Raw genomic sequence first — 20,204 nt, 5'->3', positions numbered from 1 at the left:
ATCAGGAAGAATAGTTAATGGATGCTGGGCTTAATACCAAGGTGATGGGTTGATTTGTGCAGCAAACCACCATGGCACAGGTTTACCTATGTAACAAGCCTGCACATCCTCCACATGTATCCCAGAGCTTCAAACGAAAGTTGAAAGAAAAAGAAAAAAGAAAAAAAAAACTGTAAAAATAAATAAATAAATAAATAAATAATAAAAATAAAGAATGACATGACTGAGTTTTTTTTTTTTTTAAAGAGTATATTCCTAAGAATGGAAAGATTAATGAATGATGCTCATTCTTCCTAAGTGAATCTCTACACTGAGTGTCATTCCAATCAAAATACCTGCAGCATTTTTTATTCAATAAAATCGTATAAAAGTTTAATGATAAAATTAATAAATAAAAATTGCCAGAAAATATCTGAAAAGGAAAAGTAATGACAGAGATTAAGTCAACCACATATTAAAATATATAATCAAACTACACCAATTAAAACTCACAAAGGATTTGACAGAAGAGTTAATGTAATAGAGCAGAGAATTGAAAAAAAAATAGACCCAACACACGTGGAAGTTTTGTACCTGATAAAAGCAGCATTTCAAATCAGTAAGAGAAAGATGAATTTTTCAGTAAACAGTGTTGGGACAACTGGCTAGCCATTTGGGAAAAAATAAAGCCTGATCTCTATTTCACTCCTTACATTAACTTGAATTCCAGATGGAGCAAAGATTTAAACATTAAAAAGATAAAACCATAAAAGCACTAGAAGGAAGGATTTTTTTGTAGAGGGAAGGCCATTCTAAGCATGGCATAAAACCCATAAACCATAATGGAAAAAGAGACTAACAAAGTTGACTATGTACATTTTAAAGCCTCTAAATTTAGCGATAACTATTTAAATTTTAAAAGACCATACATTTTGACCTAGCAATTACATTTCTCAAATTTATCCTCTGGCTATACTCACAAATATGCACAAAAAAAAAAAAAGGAAAAGAAAGAGAATCCTATATGTAGGGATGTTCACTACAAGATTATTTACAATAGCAAAAGAACCACAACAACCTAAACATCCATCAATAAGGGATTAGTTAACTAAATTATAGTACATGCGTAAGATGAACTACATGCAGCCATTTATAAAGGAACATGGGGCAAAGGGTGGGAGGGGGGCGAGAGATAAAAGGCTACAAATAGGGTGCAGTGTATACTGCTCGGGTGATGGGTGCACAAAAATCTCACAAATCACCACTAAAGAACTTACTCGTGTAACCAAATACCACCTGTACCCCAATAACTTATGGAAAATTTTTTTTTAAAATGTTAAAGGCACAAAAAGGGAACATGGTAAATCTTTTAAATACTAATGGAAAGCAATTCAAAATGCTATTAATTTAACAGACACACAACGCAAATCACAAATGGGGTCATTATATACACTCCTTATAACATAAGCACTTATAGTACCTGGTTATTTACAAAAACTTTATACCCATTATCCACCCATTTATCTCCTTTCTCCTCAGATCACAGCCTCTTTTTCTAGCAGCTTTTCCTCTCAGCAGGTAGAATGTGTTCCAGGGCAGTGCTCTCAAGTATATTTGACTGCACAGCACAGAGGGAAGACAATAGTGTTTGCACAGTGTATCAAGGGAATTAGATGAGGTTGCTCATGCCAGAAGTAACCTGGGGGTAAGGGAGCTCCAGTGTCCCTTCAGCATCTCTTGCATTACCTAAACCCCATTCCGGTGTGCTAGGTATAGGAGTCTTCCCTCAGGAATCCTGGAGGCTGGAGCTTTGGGTTGCAGAGATGGGCTTGGTCTGGAAGGGAGGTGAGCTTGCCCTGGTGCATTCTGGGTCAGTAGAGAAGACAAGGTGGCAGTCAAAGGAGAAGCTAAAGGGTGGAATCTGAGAGCTTGTGCTAAGGTAAAGCAGGCTCTGAACTTCAGGAAAGACATGCCAGCTTCATCCCCTTCTAAAAATGGAAGGCAGGTTGATATGTATGGAGGCTTTTAGGTTATGTCTGAAAATGAGCAAACTCTGCCAACATGGAGCACTGGAAATGTGATACACATGGAGGTGGACAGACCCTGGTGGGAGTCTTGGCTCTGCCACTTGTGAGCTGTTAACTTGAACAAGATACTTCCCCTTTCTAGACAAAGTGACTTCATTTATAAAATCTGGTTAGTAGCTGTCTATCTTGCAAGATTGGGGTGAAGGAAACAAATACGTACTGGTTTTGCTTCAAATATGGCATCCTTTTTTATTTTTATAACAATCCTGCCAAGAAAAAGTTTGCCTTCAAGGCAACCCTTACAAGTAAGTATATCAAATATCAAGGGTACTATGAAACTTCCTCATCCCTCTAAATCTCTCTCTACAGGTCCACACGATCACTAATAACTAGTTTTAAATCCAAAGAAAGTCTCTTTCCATATCTTTCCCATCTTTCTCTTCCTCCTTATTCGTTTCCCTCTCCCCATTCTCACTCCCTCTAATTATAGGGATAGAGTATACAATATACAAATGTCTAGAGGGAGATGCAACACATTGAGCCTCATTCATCCTCAAATGCAAGCAGTCCTTACACAAGAAAACAAATGATTATTTTCCATTGTTTTCTGTTTTTCGTGGAGCATTCAAGAAGTGTGACCAATTGAACTTCAGGTTGAATCAAAAATGCAGAAGGCAAGGCAATGGGGACTCAAAATCTCAAGACCTAGAACAAAACTACATCTCAGGATCAAGAACACACAAATTCTATTCTCATTCATGTGGGTCAAGGCAACTCTCCAGGGCAGCTATCCTACATGTAGTGACCCAGCATCCAGACTGCTTCCATTTTGAGGCTTGACCATCTCAATACAAGACCTCCTTCACACTCACTAGGACAGGAGAGAAGAGCCTGAGCAAACACCCATGGCTCTTCCAGGCTTTTCACTGCCTCAGCCTAGAAATATAACTCAGGTCACCCCTAACATACCATTGGCTAGAACAACACACATGGTCTCATATAACTGTTGGGAAATGTCAGGGGGGGAGGGTTGCAGAAATGCCTAGAACTGCTGAAAGGAAAGGGGAATCAGACAATGGTAGCACTCATGAAGGACTTGTTGACTTTCCAGTTCCAATAGAGACTGGCTCTGTTTAATCTCAGCTGAGCCCAGGAGTGTGGACAAGGCTAGGCTTTGGCCTGAGAGGTGCACATGGGGGCACCCTCCTTCAGCAAACCATTACTGAGTGCCCACTCTACCCCAGGATCCATCCTAGGGATGTGAAGAAACACAGTTCTACCTTTCCTCACACTCTAGTAGCAACTTTTCAGTTCAAGCACAAGGTTTTGGTTTATTATTTCAGTAGCAAAGCATGTTTCTAAACAGGCCCCCAGATTCCTGCAACTGCCATTTTCTAGTGTAACCTGAAACGAAGTTTACCTGGATCCAGGACAGTGGGCTGTGTCTACCATCACAAACACTGGTGCAACTTCTGACAGTCAGGCTCAAAATCATAAGCCCATTCATTGCCTGAGCACAAGAAATGTTGCACTAAGCTCAGGTGGTGTATCAGCAGCCAGATGAAAACAAAATGTCATCCACAAGAAAAGCCAGTTAGGGACCAGCTGCAGTGGCTCATGCCTGTAATCCCAGCACTTTGGGAGGCCGAGGCGGGCGGATTACCTGAGGTCAGGAGTTCGAGACCAGCATGACCAATATGGTGAAACCCCATCTCTACTAAAAATACAAAAAAATAGCCTGGCATAGTGGCATGCACCTGTAATCCCAGCTACCTGGGAGGCTGAGGCAGGAAACTCGCTGAACCCAGGAGGCAGAGGTTGCAGTGAGCCAAAATCGCACCACTGCACTCCAGCCTAGGTGACAGAGTGATACTCCATCTCAAAAAAGATAAAAAATAAATTTTAAAAGAAAAAGCTAGTTAGAGAAGTTATTTAGCATTCACACAGATCTTTGTACTGGCTAGAACTTTCATCTGTATTTGTCGGTGGTTCTGAGTGTGGTCTTTAGATTATCAGCGTCAGCTTCAGCATCACATGGAACTGATTAGAAAAGCACCTTCTCAGGTGCCATTCCAGACCCACTTAATTTAGAAACTACAGGGTAGGGCCCAGAGATCTGTGTTTTCACAAGTTTTCTGGTGATTCTGATGTGTATTCAAGTAGCATGTGAAATAGAGAAGTTACCCAGAACTAGGCTTGAAGCCTGCTTTTCATGAATGCTTTTCATGCCTGCCCAGAAGAGCCATCTCTGTAGCCTTGGGAGGATGGGGATGGGGTGGGGAGGATTTTAGAGGGTACATGGTCCTTGAGGTCTCATCCCTTTTGCTTCATTTGAAGAGGTTTCAAAGACAGAGTATCCTGGTTTTTTAAAATTCTAAATGGAGATTCAAATCATGTGGAGAGTTGTTTTTAACCCACCTGTGCTCAGGCCTAATCTCAGAGATTCTGACTCAATAAACCTGGGTGCTATGGTTTGCATATTTGTCCCCTGCAAAACTAATGTTGAAACTTAATCCCCAACGTGGCAGTATTGAGAGGTGGGGCATTTACAAGATGGTTGGGTCATGAGGGCTATGCCCCGTGAATGGATTAACCTATTCATGGATTAATGGATAAGTGGGTTAATGAATCAATGGGTTGTCATCAAGTGGGATGAGTGGCTTTATAAGAAGAGGTAGAGAGACCTGAGGTAGCACACTCAGCCCCCTTACAGTTCTATGCTGCCTTGATACTTTATAGAGAGTCCCCACCAGCAAGAAAGCCCTCATCAGATGCGACCCCTCAACCTTGGACTTCTTGCTTGGCCTCTGTAACTGCAAGAAATGAATTTCTTTCCTTTATAAATTACCCAGTTTCAGGTAGTCTGTTATAAGCAACAGAAACCAGACTAAGACACCAGTCTGGGGCCCAGGCATGCACAATTATTTTAAAAGCTTCCCAGATGATTATCTTGTGCAGTCAGGTTAAGGATCATTGTTTAAACTGGAGTAAAGGTTGAGAAGTGGTGATGATAACTCTGTGGCCATGTCCCTTTCCTAAGTACTGGCTTTTATGCTTTTGAATAGATAAACATACATGGGCACTAGACATTTGGGCCAAAATGTGGAACTTATTAAACTCCCACGAAGGGCTTTATACACACCTTCCAAAATATCCATGGTAGAGCCTCACACTGAACATTGTAGATAATCCTAATCCTTCCTATCCTTGCTACCAGCTCCCCTACCCCCAGCACAACACTCAACATATATTGCTGCTTTGCATGGGGCTAGCATTCAGGCATTCTCCTATCTAGGTAGGACAAATTTCTTGAAGATGGGAGGAAGCATCAAATTAATATTAATATCAAATCAAGCTCCCTCAATAAGAATCACTGTGGTGTGACGGGTTCTATCTCCAGCCCATGCCATCACCCAATTCAACATATTAATGCTGCACGGACCTTCCTAACCCTATCTATGCAATCAGACAGGTACCATGAATAATAAAAGAGACTTAAGACCAGCAGAGAATAGCATCCCTTCACCTAGGACTAGGGTTTGGGCCAAATTCTGCTGTGCTCCGTCCCTTTCCAGCAAGTTTGGTGCATTTTAGGTTTTCTACTGAGTTGGAAGCAGAGACCACCAGACTTTCCAGGGGAGCAGTTACAGCATCATATTCAGATATTTTCTCATTCTTCACACACACACACAGACACACACACACACGCACACACACACACACACACACATTATTCAGACCAAACCCCTCCAAGACATTAAGAGCTCCACTGGATAATGAAGTATTGCCTAGTTCTTTCTTCATTAGTAAACTACCCAAGTAATTATGAAAAACGTCTCAGTAACTAGACTTCACTCCTTTCTCTGCTACACCTCTTGAAAACAGAGATTCCTTGAAGAATACTTTTTCCACTATCGCCTTGAAGACAGGGATTCCTTAGAAAGTATGTCTTAAGAAAATCAGGTTTTCCCTTGTATCTCTTAGGGGAAATCAGAATCCCCATTCAGAACCTTCCTGTGTGATGGAGAAAATTATCTAACCTCTCCACATGTCAGCTTTCTTATCTGTAAAAAGGTACAATATTAGAATCTATTTCATGGGATAATCATGTGAATTAAGTGAGATGTTCATAAAGTGGGCTGGACACAGAGAAGCAGCTTGATGAATGAAAGTTATTATTCTTTTCAAATACTTATCAATATTCATCTTGGGTATTAGCCTAAAGGTTCAGAGATGTGAGGTTTTTGAACTTAGTTTTACAACTAAGAGGCACTGACCTAACAGAATGCAAACAACCTATATGGGTCTCTTTAGCCCTCAGGGCCCAACACAGTTTCACATATATGTTATTGCTTCACAAATAGTTGTTGAATAAGAGAAAGAAGGAATAAGGAATAAATAACAGCAGCTATCACTCAGAACAGAGTTCAGTCTTACACAACCTGGGGATATGTTTTAGAGGTCAACCAGTTTACCCAGCCTCATATTTCAGACTGCACCTTGCCCAGGATCCCTGAGGGGTGTGGCTTCACTTCCTATTAAAACACTGTATTCTTTTGCTTTCTTACAGTGCCCAATGCCTAAGCCCTCTTTGTTGCCCAGGAAGTAGGCAGTGTTCTTGGTTCTTCTACCCCTGGCTGGTCACAAAATATGGCCTCAGACCACAGCTGTAGCTGGTCTCCTGATTCCCTCACCCCATGAGGGACATTCACCCTCATTCCAGGCCTCCTTTTCTTCAATGCTCCCTTTTTCTTTGAAACACCTAGGTCCTCCCTTGCCTTTTATTTTTTAGGAGATTTTTTGCATCCATATCTCTTGAGAGTTCTCAGTAGACACAATTGGTTTGGAAAAAAACATGGAAGATAATGCTTTATTTTTGGAAGCCTCTTAGTAGTCAAATGCAACTAAATAAAATAACTAGCTTTTTCTTTGAACCAGGCACTGTTCTATAAACTCTACATGGATTAACTCACTTATTCCTCACACCAACTACGTGAGACAGGGATTATTATTATCACTATTATACAGTTGAGAAAACTGAGGGACTGAGATGTTACAAAACTTGCTTGAGGATAGACAACTAATAAGTGATGGAGCCGAGTTACAAAACCAAGCAATTTGTGGCTTTTACCACTATACTATGGTTGCCTCTTAATGGACTGCTGCATTTTCTTTATGCCTGCATAATTTGAACCTTTAATGATGGCAAGGAGGCCAATCCATATCTCCAAATCAGTTGGGAGCAATGGTTGCTGAATCTAAAATGAAATGAGAAAGCTGGAAATGCTCAAATTCCAGCACCTTGTTATTCTTAAGACTGTCTGACAATTGGTTCCTGGGAACACAACATGCAGTGGAAAGACCACAAATTTTTCTGCAGTATATTAGTTGTCTAGCCTCAAGCAAGTTTTGTAACATCTCAAAACTGGGCAGGTTATTTAAGCTCTTTAACCTCAGTTTCCTTATCTTTAAAATGGGTATAATAATAACCCACTGACTTATACTCCAGTGCTTGTCCTTGTTCTGCTCACTACTGCCAAACCAGTAAGCTTAAAAACTACATTTTTCAGCCTCTGATGCCAGCTAGATATGGGTTAGTCTCTGCCAGTGAGAAAGACTGAAGGGAGATTTAAAAGCAACTGGCAAAGAGCGTCATTTTTTTCTGCTTCTGAGTCTGGATGTGGGAGCAGCAGGACAGCAGCAATGCCTTAGAGGCCCCAGAGGATAATTAAGAGGTGTTGTAATAATGGCAATGATTACTGTAACCGTGGGATGAGGGTGACACTGGGAGCAATGACTACAAGATGAAGAAGTGGAATGGCTGTTTCTGGTTTTCCTGGAGAGCTTACAGAAAGGAAATGACAGGTTTAGAACTTTAATCTCTCAACTCAAAGTCTAGTCACAGAACCTGAAAGCTTCTGTGATGGCACTAAAGAATTCTCTTATCTTTTTAGCCATATGACTGATATGATCCAAAATTGTATCCCACAGATTGGACAATTACAATGAATCTGAATTCATGAACTCATCGGATCTTTTATGTGGGAGTCTAGGATTGATTTGGAAGGAGTGGAATCCTGAGAATTGGAATGGAACCATCAAGATGACTTTATTCAAATCTAAGGAACTCCTGATCACCTAAGCCCTCTTGCTAGTAAGGGCGGTCTCTCTTTCCCACCCTGGGAAGACATGATAGTCTTCTCTTACAAGAAGACCCTGTTAATAACTTCATCCATGGAAGTTGCCCTACAAGGGGATACTGATTCTTCTCAAGATTCACTCCTTCCACCTCTCATGACCTCCATATCCACAACCAGAATCAAATCCCAGCAACCCTCAGGGCAAAAGTTTAAAATCTGGCCTTGAAGAATATGCCTTTATTTACCAAATAATTGCAATATTTTGTTCTCTATATTGGCAAAACTCTAAGTAATATACATATGGAAATGGATTATATAGCTGTTAGAGCAAGGAAGATGAAAAAATAATGGATTGGACCAATTGAGATACATACTAGAGATGGTTAACCAATTGGTCTTTATATTTTTCCTTTAGGAAGAGGGTAAAAGTATCTTTGTGCAAGGGATAATTGCATTGTATTAAATGGAAGCACAAATTCGTTGATGTTGTTGATAAAAGTTTATGAGAGTAGAACATATACAGATGTGAGTAGACAAAAGGGGAAACCATTCCAGATATTATCTTTGGTCTCAGCCCCACAGTTGTTCTTCTATACTATTCTTTACATTGCCAAGGCCAGAAGCTTCAAAACTACATTTCCCAAACTCCCTTACCAGATGACTTCTTTTAAAGTCCACCAAAGAGAGGCACTCTCTAGAGATTTAGAAGACAGATGGAAGGCCAAAGCTGTTTTTCTGCTTCTGGATCCAGCAATAACCACATTGGAACCGTAGGCTACTTCAGGTGATTGCAGTTTTCTAAAATAGTGCTGACTGCTACAGCTGCAAAGTAGGTGACTACAAATTCCTGCAATAGTGACAGCGGTTTCCACAGCCAAGGCAGTTGCTGTAGCAAGAGAAGAGGGAGGGGCATCCAGGCTTCCTGCTCAGCAGCAGTAGGGCTGGTTCTGCCCATCACACAGGTGCAGAGGTGCAGCAGTGGAGCTCGGTCAGTCTCAGCAGTGAGTGCAAACTGATGAGCTCTGGGTACCATCACCTTTTCCTTTTATTTCTCCAGACCTTTCCATTTTTGTAGTCCTTTTTATATATTAAATTCTCTCTAGTTAAAATACTTAGGTAGATTTCTGTTTTTCTAACTGGACACTGACACAAGAATGGAGAACTATTATCTTCCTCCTCATGTGAATATCAAATGAGAATATTAAAGAAGAAAAACAAAAAGTGCTCAATACAGCATCTAAAACAAAGGAGGTATTAAAATAACTTTACAGCCTCATATTCATTTATTTAACCAAAAGTTGTTAAAGCATTAACTTTGTGTATTAGTTCATTTTAAATTGCTATAAAAGAACACCTAAGACATGGTAATTTATAAATAAAAGAAGTTTGTTTGGCTCACAGTTCTGAAGGCTGTACAAGTATAGCACCAGCATCTGTTCAGCTTCTGGTGAGGCATCAGGAAGATTTTACCCATGGCAGAAGGTGAAACAGGCAGCAGGCATGTCACATGGCAAAATAGGGAGCAAGAGAGAGGAGGAGATGCCAGGCTCCTTGAAACAAACTTGCTCTCATGTGAACTCATACAGTGAAAACTCACTCATTACCAAGGGCGTGGCACCAAGCTCTTCATGAGGGATCCACCCCCAAGATCCAACAGCTCCCACTAGGCCCCACCTCCAACATTGAGGGTTACATTTCAAAACGAGATTTGAAGAAAACAAGCATCCAAACTATGTTACTTTGTGTTTCAAGTGTCTGCTGCTTCAAGTCCAGGATCTCTAAGGTGGGCACTTAAAGAAAAGAAGAAAACCATGTTCAAGGAGTCTTCAAGATAAAGATGGGAAGTGACAATTATTAAGCCGTAGTATCTCAACTCTAAACTGACCCTTCTGTACTCTGTTCTTTGATGCTGCTGCTGGAACTCTAGAAACCACAACTTTTCTTTGCAAGCTGAATGATTCCTGTTATGTTCTATCAAGAGGAACTCCAGAGGGAGGCTGAAAGGCAGGGGGCAGTTGACGGGATTTGTTCCTTCCTGCTTGCTTGCTGTTCCTATTAGTATGAGCCACCAATGGCTCTTCCTCTTGAAGCAGCAGTTGGTTTTAGGAACAGTAGGTTCCAATTTCTGTCTTCTTTCAGCATTCCCAGAAATACTGTCACTGCATCCCTATGGGCGTATCAGCACTGTCCAGGCAGTACCCTCTCCTCAGAAGAGAGAGTCTCAGCTCCACAGTGCTCCTCCACAACCTCCTCTAGGTTCCAATAGATTCAACCCCTCCTGCCTTGTTCTCTAGTCCTTGGAGCATGTGGCTTCTTCCTGCAGTGTTCCCTTGTTTGCCTTCAAGTCCTTCAATAGTTGTGTACCCAATTCCCCATATTAAATTCCATCCGTAAAAACAACTTATATGGTTCTGTTTTTCTGACTGGACCCTCATTGATACAAGGAACCAGACATGATGAATATCTAGGTGGAGAGCTAAGGAATAAATATTGATCCAGGGCCATAGTGTGCTGATAATTAGAGATTGGGAGCCACAGCAATTGGAGAAGTCAGACCTAAACTCTGTTTTAAACAGGTATATGTGTGTATTGGTGATTAAATGGAAGCCTCTGAACTGATTCTAGATACTAGAGAACTAAAGAGTGTGAAATGAAAAGCTGAAAACTACTACAAGCTATGATCATGTTACTTTCAGGATATACTAAATAATTTGGGTTATCATTATGATGCTTTTTATGATAGTAAAATAATGATAATGCAATTATTTAGCATTATTATTAATATTATTATATCAGGTACTTTCGCTATATAATAAATGGCCCCAAAACTTGGGGCTTAAACAACCATTTATTCAGTCCATGATTCTGTGAATTGGCAATTTGTGCTAGGCTCAGTTATATGATTCTTCCAGTTTTGACCGGGCTCACTCTTATGTTTGCAGCTGGCCTCCAGTCAGTTAGGCAGCTCTTCGAACAACTGACTGGCTGTCAGCTGGGAGAAAAGAGAAAACTGGGTCACGCACTTCTCATCATCCAGTAGACTAGCCCTACCTTGTTCATATGACAGCATGGCATGGTTCCAAGAGGGAAAGAGGAAGCTATAAAGTCACTGAAGACCTAGACTCAGAATAAAATGTCACATCTGCTGCATTCTCCCGGCCAAAGCAGTCACAGAAGGTGCCCAGATTCTAAGGTTGGAGAAATAGACTCTTAATGGGAGGAACTGCAAAGTCACAATGCAAAAGTACATATACAGGTAGGGGTAGAGAATTGTGGCCAGTTTCACAATCTGCCACAGATATTTATTTATTTATTTATTTATTTATTTATTTTTGAGACAGAGTCTTGCTTGCTCTGTTGCCCAGGCTGGATGCAGTGGAGCGATCTCAGCTCACTGCAAGCTCTGCCTCCCGGGTTCACGCCATTCTTCTGCCTCAGCCTCCCGAGTAGCTGGGACTACAGGTGCCCGCCATCACACCCAGCTAATTTTCTGTAATTTTTGGTAAAGACGGAGTTTCACCATGTTAGCCAGGATGGTCTTGATCTCCTGACCTTGTAATCCGCCCTCCTCGGCCTCCCAAAGTGCTGGGATTACAGGCGTGAGCCACCGCGCCGGACCCAGATATTTATTTAATTAAATACTCTTCAAATTATTTTTGTTGTAAGTTTTCCATAGTTTACATAATTTATTACAAATAGTCACCTACTTATAAGCTTACACATTTTGAAATAACTTGTTTTAAATAGCATTTACTTCTATGCTCAAATATCCAGCAACCTAGAAATTATCACTGTGTAAAAAGGCTTATGCTAAAATTGTTTCTTGGAATAATACTCTTTTGCTCTTAGAAATCCAAGGATACCACCAGTGGCCAGATCAAATTAAGCAACAACAAGCAGAGGTGCATTCTCCTGAGAAATCAGATGCTCTGATTTGCAACTCTAGACAGGCAGAATTTAGAGCTCTGGTTCTACAGATTGTCAGGTTTGTTCTTTAATCTGTTTGGAGAGTTCATCAACGTCCCTTCAAAAGGAATTTGGGTAAAATTCATCAGATCCAAAATTCCAAAAGCTAGTGTGACGTTTAATTAAAAGAGGTAGTATTTAATTAAAGATGAGGTTGTTTTATTTCACTTTCCTGTTAATTATAACAACATGTCTTTGTGTAGCATCATGTCCACAACCACAAGACAGGAAGGAACAAATCTGTACACCACAAACAAAATTTGTATAACATGGTGCTCCTGGGTGTTCCCAGATCAGAGCAGATGCCAAACTTGTCAACTGTCTGACTGAATTCAGGCCTTAATTATGCTGTTTTGCCAACTCAGATTTCTTTTAAAATCCTCAGTGTGAATTATTTTGGGTGAATCATAGCCCAAGTGGATAGGCCTACCATTCCACCACTCTGCTTTGACTCCTTATAATCAATTTATAGGTTGATGTGATCTCCCTGATGCCTGTAGGCAGGCAAATTTTTGACCCTTGTCTTAGAGTTTTCTGTAGTAATCTTTCCTTTAATCCCCAAATAGAACTATTTGAGAGTGCTTGTGACATCCTGGGGGAAGCACCTTAGTGTTATCTCTAGATTCTCTGAATATGCTAGGCTATATTGCCTATGACAAGTCAACTGTGTCAAAGTACAATGTCAGAAGTTATAGTTTCTAGAACTCTATCAGCCGTTCCTTACAGAAGGGAGTTTCTGAGCTTATGTAATTGGCTGGGTGTCTCTTCTACCCCGTCTTCTGGCATTTCTTTTCTCTGTCCTCTACCGCATCCGTTGACTGCTTCTCCACTCCATCTCCTGCCTCTAAACTTTAGTAACTTTAATATACAAATTTAGTCAGTTTAGTTCTTTCTAGGTATAACTCTTTAATTCTTGATAATGCAGGAAGAGTAAGGACTGTTTACCTTACCACCCCCCAAAAACTAGCAGTGATTCTTAAACAAATAAAACTCAACTGCTCTGAAGTGAATTATTCTATTTCCCAACAATTAGTGATGGTTAGTTCACCCCTTTACATCCCATAGTTTTCTCAGTGACATAAAAGTTGCTTAATCCAACCCCTTGAGTTAAACTCAGAAGATGAAATCTGAGTCACCACCAATCCTGCTCAATGATCAAGGACATATTTCTTGCTGGTATAAATGTCAATAGTATAAAAATAATTCAAGAACTCATGAGGGAAAGAAATTCAGAACTCGTTTACATTAGCTGTAGGTCTCCAGACTGGGCAAACAGGATTAAAGATGACTGGTGTCTAGACCAGAAAGGGGACAATAAGAGAAAAGATATCCAGGAACATTCTTCTTTTGTCCTGACCTTCCTCAAGTCTTTCTGTAATACTTTCCTCTTCATCATCAATTTCTTGTTCCTGAGTTCTCCACCTAAAGATTAACCTCCTACAGTGACGTCTTTGGGGATATACACCTGTTCTTTTTTGTCCTTTTTATGCACTGCCTGATGGCATCTCTTTTCCCCTTATTTACAGTAAGTCTCTCTTTTTGTAACTGCTTCTTTAGCCCATAAGAGCATCTCTTCCCTCCCTTCACCTTTTCCTCCCCTTAGGACCCTCCCACATGCTTCTTTCTCTTTACACTATTTGTCATCAAAAAGGCCCCTTCATTCCTTCGAGAGAAAAGAGTAGTGATTGTCTGTGGCACATTTTCATAAAGGGAAGAAAAGAAAGACTGGGGGTGGGGAGAAGCCTGTTTCAGCAGCTTCTCATATTCCTGGAAATTTCTAGAAATTCTCTGACAACCTAAGTTCTATTGAGACTCAAGGTAAATCCTGCTTTTTTGTTTGTATTTTTTCCCTGTTATATTTTGTCCCTATAGAGCAACAGTAAAATTCTATAGCGAGTTTTTCTAGAAACACTTAGTATTTTAATTACCTGATGGGTTACATAAGCTTTGTGGATTGTAAGAACATCTCTAAGATATTTTCTACAAAAACGTATTTTTTGACTTCCAAACTCATTTCCAAAAATTTTTTTGAAACAACTAATTATAAGTCAGGGACATCCTCATGTTAGGCTAGATTCCCAAGAAGCAGAGTCTGAGACAAAAATTCAGGCTAAACCTGATTTATTAGGATGTGTTGTCAGGTAAAAGCAGGAAGAGAGTGAAGATGGGCACCAGGAAGGGAAGGGGGGAAGCAAATGTGTCTCCTATCAGTCACTCCTTACTTGCTGTTCTCAAAAGAGTGAAAATCCTCAGGCACTTTGGCCTCAGGCAAAGTGGGTTCTAAGGAGACTGAGGGAGTCCTCTGAAAAGAGGCAGGAGTTCTAGCTGCTGAATAGAAAGCATCCAAGTAAAGCAGAAAAATTATAATGGATTTGAGGGGATATTAATGAAATGCCAACAATGTCTGGTACTGTCCTGCACTTTTGTTATTCAGTGTTTTGCAGGTGTTTGCTCTGGTGTATTTAATGGATGAATGAGTTTGACTGCCTGGATATAATCACTGTAAAGAAATAAGATCATCTCTTCTCATTTGTCTCCAAAGTGTTCTACAGGTTTTAAATGTCTTTACTTTCTGTTTTTCTTCTTTCCCTCCTTATTTTTTGTAAATAATAAAATAATAGCTAACATTAATGGAGTGTTTAATATTGCCAAGTATTCATTTGATTTTGTTCATAGGGTGCTTGATTTGGTCCAGATATTTTATTTAATCCTCGTAAGAGCCTCCCTCTCAGATTAGTAGAATTGTTATCCCCATTTTTAACTGAGAGTTGTAAACAGATTAAATAACAAGCTAATAAGTAAATGTGATTTGACTTTTCCTTGTTCTCTCCTCCCAGCCCCTCTACTTCTCGGCCTCTCTTCATTTCTACACACACAGACACAGGAACACACACACACACAGTGATTTTAATATCCATTCATTTTAATGGGAGTTGCTTGCAGATATCCAGTCTCAGTGGGTTATCAGGGAGAGAGTAAGCTGCCCTGGTTAAAATAACACTGTGCAGTAGAACAGAAAATAAGATGTCACAGCAAACTAAACATCTTCACTTTCAACATATGAAGGAGCTGCCTAACTGTAGACTTGAGCTGGCCAGAAAGTGCCAAAGTCTTCAGCAGAAGCCAGGCATTGATGAATTTTACCCACTTGTTCACCTGAACCCCAAGGAAGCCTAAAACATGGGACGGGGAAGCCGGGCTTCCTCTCTCTGGTCATACCTAGGCCCCTCTATGCTCCAGTCAACTTAGATATTTGTCCAGAAAGTGAAGATGTTTAGTTTGCCATGACATCTTATTTTCTGTTTCACTGCACAATGCTATTTTCACCAGGGCAACCAAGCTCTCCGATAAACTTTGAGAACATTTGAGCCAGCTTGACGGTGAAAAGACTCAGTGCACTCTGAGTTTTACATATTTATTTATTTCACTTTATTTTATGTTTAGTATGACTGAGTAACCAGCATAATAAAAAAAAATTGCAGGGGGAGGGTTGGGAAACCAGTGCAGATTGTATAATAAAGCAGCCCTTGTTACTTCAGACTGTATCCCAACAGGTCCAATATTCCTTTCAAAGAACAGATTCTTAACACCAATAGATTGAGTGTGATGGGCAGCCGATATTTCACCCCAATTCACGTTATGACTCTGAATAGAAACAAGCAAGAATGTACCTTTTCAGATAGGCAGAAGGCACATGCTTCCCAAGACTGCTTTCACCAGGCAAGGCAGAAGCAGTAAGAAAAGACTTCAGGAAGAGCTCTAGACTAACTAGCACAAGAACAAAAGCATCCAAATCTGCAACCAGCCTCCTTTCTTATAACCATGGGAGCTAGCAATATTTCCAGGGATGTGCCAGGAATCAAAGTAAGCCAACCTCACCACTCAGTGTCTGTATTTTCACTATCTGTGTGGGTGGTCCCCCTTGGTGTCTCCCACTTTTGCTTCTGGTTTTTAGAGGGTTTTGTTTCACTTCCTATTTTATTTAGGAGAGATTGGCTTTGAATTCTGTTTTTACTTCCTGGCTTGCAGTCTGCAGACTGGATAATGCGAGAATCAAGAAACCCAATAAGTGGAAGAGGCTTGGGAAGTCATTGGGCATAAATCTCATCCAATGCAACAGTCCTTCTCCTTGAATACATGTAATGACGATGATCTCAGTACCATATGTATCACCCTGTGGAATTATGGAACCGTATTTTCCTTCGTTGAGTTTTTGCTTGTGTGTTTTATTTGAATTTTCTTTGTCCTGGATATGTCTTCCCACAGTTTTATCCCTTTAACTCTTGTGACACTATTAATATTACCAGCTCCAAAATGACACCACCATCTTCTTCTAAAGTTTTTAGCACTTCTGTTTTGGGCTGAATCGTGTCCCATCAACATTCATGTGTTGAAGCCCTAACCCCCAGTGCCTCACAATGTAATATATCTAGAGATAAGGCCTTTAAAGAGGAACTAAGTGAAAACAGGACCATCATGATAGGCTGCAATTGAATCTGACTGGTGTTCTTAAAAGAGGAAATTTGGACACAAAAAGAGACACCAGGGGTAGGTGCATACAGAGCAAAGATTACACAAGGACATGGCAGGAAAACAGCTACAGCTACCTGCAAGCCCAGGAGAAAGGTCTCTGATATGGTTTGGACGTTTCTTCCCTTCAAAACTCATGTTGAAATATGATCCCCAATGTTGGAGGTAGGGCCGGGTAGGAGTTATTTTGGTTATAGGAGTGGATCCCTCATGAATGGCTTGGTGCTCTCCTGGTGGTAATGAGGGAGTCCTCACTCTGAGTTCATGTGAGATCTGGTTGTTTAAAAGAGTGTGGCACTTCCCCCTCTTTGTCTTGCTCCTGTTCTTGCCAGACAATACATCAGCTGCCCCTTTGCCTTCCACCATTAATCAATGAATGATTGTAAGCTTCCTGAGGCCTCACTAGAAGCCAAGCAGATGCCAGCACCATGCTTCCTGTGTTCCTACAGAACCATGAGCCAATTAAACCTCTTTTCCTTATAAATTACTCAGTCTTGGGTATTCTTTTATAGCAACACAAGAATGGACTAACACAGCCTCAGAAGAAACCAAACCTGCTGATACCTCAATCTTGGACTTCTAGCCTCCAAAATTGTGAGAAAATAAATTTCTGTTGCTTAAGTCACCAAGTCTGTGGTACTTTGTTATAGCAGCCCTAGCAAACTCATATAATTTCCAGTCAGAATTGAATCCAGACCAAAAGTTCTTCTTTGCTTTATCCTCAGAGAAGAAACTGTTATTAAAACAATTAAAAATTAATTAGTCCATGCATCCAGTATGATAAGACTTCCATCATGAATGCTATTTCTAATAGATGTACCTAGAGTTGCAGTTACCATTCATTGATTCATCAACAAATACTTATTCAGCACCTTTTACAGACTAGGTCCTGCACTAGACACTGAGACTTCAAAAATGAATATTAAAATTTACACATGAGTATACAGTGGCACTACATTTTAACAAATGTCAATCTGGAAGAAAGAGGTAGCAGAAGAGTGACCAGTTAACTCCTCAGGAGTAGGGAGAAAGAGAACAGAGAAGTGATGATATAGAACAATGACTAGGAGTTTGCCACTGTGCAACAGCAGAAAGAGCTTCTCAGGTGTGTGTGGTGGGAAATAAGCCCAGAAAAATCAGGTAGGGTGATATGTTTTGGCTGTGTCCCCATCCAAACCTCACCTTGAATTGTAATAATCCTCATGGGTCAAGGGCATGGCCAGGTGGAGATAATTGAATCGTGAGAGCGGTTTCCCTCATACTGTTATCATGGTAGTGAATAAGTTTCACAAGATCTAATGGTTTTATAAATGGAGTTCCTCTGCACAAGCTCTCTTTCCTGCCACCATGTAAGATGTCCCTTTGCTCTTCCTTCATCTTCCACCATGATTGTAAGTCCTCCCCAACCATGTGGAACTGTGAGTCTATTAAACCTCTTTCTTTACAAATTACCCAGTCTTGCGGGTATGTCTTTATTAGCAACATGAGAAGGGACTAATACATAGGGCTAGGTGATATACATTCTTATTGGCCTTGCTCAGGGATTTGAGTTTTATTTCCCAGGTAAGAGGCATCCACAGAAGGATTTTAAGCAGGGGAATGATGTGTTTAAATTTATATTGTCACCAACCAGTTCACATAATCTTTTTTTTTTTTTTTTTTTTTTTTGAGATGCAGTCTCACTCTGCTGTCCAGGTTGGAGTGCAGTGGCGTGATCTCAGCTCACTGCAACCTCTGACCCCCAGGTTCAAGCAGTTCTCTACCTCAGCCTCCCACGTAATTGGGATTACAGGCGCCCACCACCATGCCCAGCTAATTTTCGTATTTTTAGTAGGGACGGGGCTTCACCATCTTGGCCAGGCCGGTCTTGAACTCCTGACCTCATGATCCACCCACCTCAGCCTCCCAAAGTGCTGGGATTACAGGTGTGAGCCACTGTGCCTGGCCTGTCACCAGTTCACATGATCTTTAAGCATCTCATTCATCCTCCATCAGCGTAGGTAGACTGGGGTATATTCCCACCACAATATTGCTTTGATTTCCCTTTTAAATATTATTTCACAGTCATTGTAAAAAAATTTAAACAATACAGTAGTCCATAGAATTAAACATGAAAGTTTTTACTTTTTGCCTTCTTTCATAACCCATTCCCTTCTAGAGGCAATTTGGTGAGCATCCTTCTAGTGACCTTTGTATGCACAGATGCTCCTCGACTTACCACAGGGCTACATCCTGATAAAGGAATTGTAAGTCAAATATATTGTAATTAAGAATGCATTTAACATCCTGATAAACTCGTTGTAAAGTCAAAACATCATAAGTTGAACCATCTTAAGTCACTGGGAAGGTCTGTACCTCTGTACGCATGCAAGATTTTAAAATATCTAAATGAAAGCATACCATTGTGACCTGCCTTTTCACATAGTAGTATTCTTGGAGACCTTTTCATACCAATACTTATAGATGTTACTCTTTTTTGTCAATGGCATAGTATTCTGTACTACAAGTATATCATAATTAACTTAATCATGCCTTATAGATGGATATTTAAGTTGTTGCCAATATTTTTCTATTAAAAATCATGAAACAATAAATATTTTTGTGCAAATCTTATCTCTACTTTACAAAAGAGAAAATTGAAACTCAGAGAGCTTGAGTAAATCCTCTGAGTCACACAGTGATATGTTGCAAAACTAGTTAGGAACCTAGATCTGACTATTCCCAAGTCTAGAAGCTTCATCTTCATATTATACTAGCTCCATCGGTAAGCAACTTGGACTGCAGCTTGATAGTTTTCATCTTGTTTAGAAAAATTTTCAGCCACTATTTCTTTAATTATTTTATGACTTCTGCCATCTTTTTTCTTTCTGGGACTCCAGTAACACAATAGCAGGCCATTTAATTTGGTCCCACAACTCAATATTCTGTTCTTTTTTTAAAAAAATATATCTTTGTGTGTTTCATTTTGAATACTTTCTATTGCTTTGTCTTCAAGTTCACTAATTTTTTTCTGCATTGTCTCTTCTGCTGTTAGTCTTATACAGTGTTTCATCCCAAACATTATATTTTTATCCCTAGAACTTAATTTGGATCACTTAAAAAACCTACCATGATTGTCTTTATGATCTCATTTTCTTCTACCTTCTTGAACATACAGAGTATGGTCACCCTTTCACATCCGTGGGTATTACTTCCAGGACCTCTCCTCAGATACCAAAATCTCCAGATGTTCCAGTTCCTTACATAAGTGGTTCCCAACCTTGTTGGCACCAGGGACAGGTTTCACGGAAGACAATTTTTCCATGTATCCAGGGTGGGGGTGGGGTGGATGGCTTCAGAATGAAACTGTTCCAACTCAGATGATCAGATATTAGTTAGATTATTATAAGGAGCACACAACCTAGATCCCTCCAGTGTGCAGTTCACAATAGGGTTCATGCTCCTATGAGAATCCGCCCGTCTCGGCCTCCCAAAGTGCTGGGATTACAGGCTTGAGCCACCGCGCCCGGCCGAGAATCAAATGCCACAGCTGATCTGACAGGAGGCGGAGCTCAGGCGGTAA

This window comes from Trachypithecus francoisi, unplaced genomic scaffold (genome assembly GCF_009764315.1).
Source record: "Trachypithecus francoisi isolate TF-2019V2 unplaced genomic scaffold, Tfra_2.0 Lachesis_group0, whole genome shotgun sequence".
Taxonomy (NCBI): Eukaryota; Metazoa; Chordata; class Mammalia; order Primates; family Cercopithecidae; genus Trachypithecus; species Trachypithecus francoisi.
The sequence above is the reverse complement of the archived record's forward strand: the minus strand, read 5'-3'. Positions refer to the sequence as shown.